This window comes from Egretta garzetta, unplaced genomic scaffold (genome assembly GCF_000687185.1).
Source record: "Egretta garzetta isolate BGI_Z169 unplaced genomic scaffold, ASM68718v1 scaffold425, whole genome shotgun sequence".
NCBI lineage: Eukaryota > Metazoa > Chordata > Aves > Pelecaniformes > Ardeidae > Egretta > Egretta garzetta.
The window spans coordinates 1,220,247-1,225,196 of NW_009259796.1; the positions used below are offsets into that span (position 1 = coordinate 1,220,247).

A 4,950-nucleotide genomic window follows, 5' to 3' on the forward strand; every position below is an offset into this window, starting at 1 on the left:
CGGGCGGGCGCCGGCGCAAGGCCTGAGCGGGGGGACCGGCGCTGCAGAGCCTTGGGATTGGAGGATTGAGCCTTCAGGGCTGCCGGCTTTGCTTTGTAGAAGCTAGAATCTTCCACCTTATTTTGTCACGGATATAAACAGCAGCTCCGTAAGGTACGTCACGTGCAGATGTGACCTACCAGACGCTTCGGTCGGGTGTGAATCAGGAGTAAAACCAGTCAAATCAGTGGAGTGACAGCAGGTCACACTGGAATCAGACACGTTATGGTTTCTGAAAATGTTGTTGAATTATTTGGTAAGGATACACTTTTTTAATATTTGCTGTAACCAAAATCCCTCTGAAAATGTTGCTACTTCAGATAAGCAAAATAGTTTAAAAATATTTTTTAATTCCTGTATTATCTTCTAGCTATTGCCAATTTAATGAAGTTTTGATAGGTGATTTAGGTAAGGCCATTATAGAAGAAGTGGCTGTATTGTTCAAATAATTAGTCTCTATCCTTGGAATCTTATAAAAAATCGTTGCCCTAAGTAACAGCTGTTAACGCTTGTTGAGTATCTTTAGTATGCACAATACATAGCGCTTTGCAAATCATTATAAACATTATATTGTTTCACAAACAATGCCATTTACGTCAGGGAGAAGCCAAGAGACACTCAGAGCAGACTGCTGAGAAGACAGGAAATAATGAGCTCGTCCTCTGACCCCATTTTGATGACTCTTTGACCCAAAAAGCGGGTAGTGCTTGATAGGTGGGTAAGGCTGGTAATCCTGGGCCTCTAAGGAGGTTACAAATTGCGTGCAGTAAACCTTAGAATCTTCGGTGTTCACATCAGGCTCAGAAAACAGAAAACTATCATCTATGGTTTCAATATTTATTGAAATACAGCTGACATCTTTTAGAAAGGAGGGTTCCTTGCTGTCAGCTGCAGTATTCTGAGAGTATAGAATGTAGTACAGAAAGTGCATGTCTGGTCTTTGTGTCGAAGCTAAATTACCCTGGTCTTTCTCCCTGCAGTTCTTCAGGGGAAGTGGGGAAGCTTCTGGGTTTCACCATTGACCTTACCCTCTCTTTCTGAGAAAAAACGTTGTGGACTAACTAGTAAGACTATGAAATGATGTGGTCTTCATTTGTGTAGTTATAGCAGCTTTACAGAACCAAATCTGATCTTACTGTCAATAGCCAGCTGCAAACCTTCCTTACCTTTTGTAGAGTTAGCATTAAGTCCCTTGGCCTGATTCTGCCAGAGCGCTCCAGGCAGTTTTAGATAACTGTTCTCACAATATCATTTGTCAGACCAAGGTTTTGACTTACACAAGATCAGAAAGGAGAACCGTCATCACCTGATTGCCAAGTCATGGTTTCAGTGGAAGAGCACAGGGAAAGAAATCTGCTACTAAATTTTTCAAACGTTAAATTATTTTAACTAATTTCACCCTCAGTTTCATTATCAATTTACTGAAGTTCATTTATAAACAGAAGAAAAACAAGGCCTACCCACTGATAAAAATGTTTTATGAAATACTTCGTAGTAAATAATGGAATAAATGGGAAAGAAGCCTGGATTCTGTAAATGTGTAACACTGACTGTGAAAATTGCCAGTAAGTCTTTATATCCGGAGTCTCTAAACTGATAGAGGTTTCGTTGTTGCCTGTTACGTAGGACCAAGTCCCGAAGAAGTTAACACATATGACACTAATCCTGCAATGCGCACATCTGAGGCCTAAACAATACAGAATATTTTTCTGGATTTTTTTTCCACCTATGTTTAGAGAGCTAGATTTGCATTTCACATTGCTGCCTATTTTAAGTCTCTGTTTCTGGAGGTTTACTAGGTTTTTTGTATTTTAGAAGTCTTACGTCTGTCTGCTTAGTTCCTTCTGAACTTCCGGCCTCTTTAAGATGTTTCAAATTTGATGCCTAAAAATTGAGACGCTAATAATTTCTGATGCTTTGATAGCAATACAGTGCGTTGTATTGTTAAATGTATCTTAATTTGTGTATTTCTTAGTGCAGTTAATAACTTTGCTTACAGTTAGCTGGAGTGGCCTGCAGCTGCTCCGCTGAATTCTGTGGGTGTTTTTTAGCTTTGACACCAGTGTGAGCCTGGCTGTGCTCTAACCTAGAGGCTATGCAGCTGGTTTTTACCATACTTAGCTGGCTATGATAGCATCGTATTAGTCAGAACAATGAGGAGGCAGAGGCAAAGCTAAAATTGAAGCTTTAAGGATCTGACTCATTCAGTTTCTGGCACAAGGAGGTGCAAATTGTACTTCCTGAGTTTGCAGCACAACCAGAAAACCTCAATTACAGCATACCCTAAGTGCGCTATGCTATGAAAAGGCCTGCTCCCTGCCTCAGCGCATACCCATCTAACTAGCATGTTGTTGCTTCTGATTGTTAATTTAATGTTGGTAGCGGCTTCTTGTAGGATGTTAGCTGAATGAAGGCTTTGTGGTGTTGCAATTCTCCTTACCGGTTTTGCAGTCTTCGCTTACTGCCACCAGAGAGGACAGCTTGTAGTAACAGTACCCTGGTAGTCTTCAGCTGGACAATAACTTGACAGACGTAGGGCCCCCATCCTCTCTGCCCTTACTTTTTGCTGTTGATAGGTGAGATACTAGTAATTGCAGTACCACTCATGATGGTAATAGGCAGCATATTGCCTAGTGGGTTTTTTTTCTCAGAAATAGCAATGAACCTGCTTCTCAGATGTGTTCCGTCGGTTCCATCAACCAGAATAATTTTATGACCCCAATTCCATACAGTTATATCCAAGAAAACTCAAAGCTGGCAAGCATGCTGGCATCTTGCTGAAAGGATGTTGCTAGCTCCTTTCAGGTCACTAGCCCTGTCAGAGAAATATTAACAAAATGTAGTGCATTCTAGTAATGTAAGTCAGATGCAGCATAAACTGTGTGTGGAGATAGCCACAAGGTATGCTCAGCATGAGGAATGAGCAAAAGGAAATTCTGTCTGCAAATCTGTGGTGGCTAGAGCAAAGGAGGAGCTTTTGAGGGCCAGTCAGAGAAGATGGTAGACATGTTTTACCCAGTGCCCTTGTCACTACACAAAATATTCTGGTGCAGATACCCCTTCAGCTTGCCAAATGCTGTTTTCTGCACAGTGTACCAGCTTGCAGCTGGTAGTGGACATGAACAAAGCAAGGCATGCTCCAGCTAACTTTTCAGGACTTTCATAGCTGTCTGCTTTGGGGGAAAGGCTGTTGTCATTCTAAGGCTTGGGAGCAAAGTTTTGATCAAAAATAATGGAGGTCTTGTGGTTGTTTCAGCCACATTTTACAGGCTTCTTATGTTTTTCATCTACAGTTAAAATTCACTGTGTACATTTGAGGTTCTTGAAAGTGATGAAGAGAGTCCCAGGAAGGAATTTTCATTAAAGGTGAGTTAATTTTTCAGTGATAGTGATACTGTTATTTATATGTATTTATTTCTGTGGCGCTTAGAAGGTGCTCTCTTAAACCACCCTGCACAAATGGAAGGTCATAGTACTCCATAAAAACAGCAATGATCCAATCTCAGATGCGGAATTGAGTAATAAGCAGTGAGCATGGGTAATGCTGATGTAGAAGGAGGTTTGCTCAATCACACCTTTCATCTTGCTCATCTGTACTTACCTTACTGAGTGCCATGACCTTGTAAGAATCACTCAACCTATTTCCCATGGGCTACTCCTTTCCCTATTCCTTCTCATATTACTTTTAATATTCGATATTTAAGAGGATTTATTTCTAAACTATTTTTATGCATTTCTTAGAAAATATTGAAACAGCTTTGAAGGCTTGTCTTTGAGCTGTTGAAGCTGGCTGAAGGGACAGGTGAGGTGAACTATATGCAATTAAATAGTTTATATCATTCGTGCCATAAGAAAAATACCAAAAGCTCTTTTTTTTCTATTCTACCTGGGTAGAAGAGGGATTTTTATAAAATTTTCAGAGAGGTATCGTAGAAAACATATTGGGAACCCAAAGAATATTGACAGAATGATAGAATGTACTCCCCAAATAGCAAAAAAAAAAAGATTGAACAATGAGTGTTTATGTTCAGTTTTCTGTGAAAGATAATCAGAGCAGCTCAACTGTGTATAATGTGCCATAGACTATGAACAGGTATTCTCCTTAACACAACTAATTAATTAGGATAATTACATTTGAAGTAAGAGGATCTGAGTTTTGTTACTTTTCCTGTTTTTATAAAATTTCAGACAACCACAGTACATTTATGATAGCTGTGAGGTTACTGTATTTATTGCAGTATTTGTATCTTGCTATTACTGTTTTAGTTGAGTCTGTGGTGGCATAAAACATTGTAAATACCTAGAGAAAGATTTCACATTCTAAATACATAAAGACAACCTAGACATTTTGGTTTTTAAAGTAACTTCTTTACTTTAGCGTCTTTTTTTTTTTTTTTTCTTCTTTTACAGTGAGCAACACAGAGAAGGAACAGAAGCATGAACTACTCCGGTTTCAACAGAGACAAAATACAAGGTAGGTTAACTTTTCTGAATGTACAGTCAAATTACATCATATTCCTTTAATGATCAGGTGTTGATAGGCATGAGTGTACTGTTGAAATGGATATTATTTCTTTTTTTAAATTCATGATTTCCAAATAAAAGCCTGGATACTGTCTGCAAGAAACTCTTAATAATAAAGGGATGAATTTAAGACTACAGTTTGTGTGGCACTGAAAGAGTAAAACTATAGCCAGCAGCCTAAACTTCAGAAGAATGGGAATACACCAGATTACTCTTCTCAGTAATAAAAAACCCCTATTTCTGGAAAATGCACTTTTATATTTAAACTCTGCAGGATATATTTAAAATAGTACTCTTGATATTCTTCAGTGAGTCTGCTCCCTAAGATTTGATGACATATATGTCTTAAAATACTGCCTTAGTAGGTTCAAACTTACAAACTTTCCT

General features: G+C 38.8%; 1 long non-coding RNA gene across 1 annotated transcript; it reads left to right on the forward strand.

Annotated features, from left to right (window-relative positions):
- Positions 1-6: 6 nt before the first annotated feature.
- Positions 7-4,509, forward strand: LOC118452375. Its single transcript, XR_004842147.1, has 3 exons — positions 7-295; positions 3,333-3,405; positions 4,450-4,509. It is a non-coding gene; the product is annotated as an uncharacterized LOC118452375 (long non-coding RNA).
- The last annotated feature ends 441 nt before the right edge of the window (positions 4,510-4,950 follow it).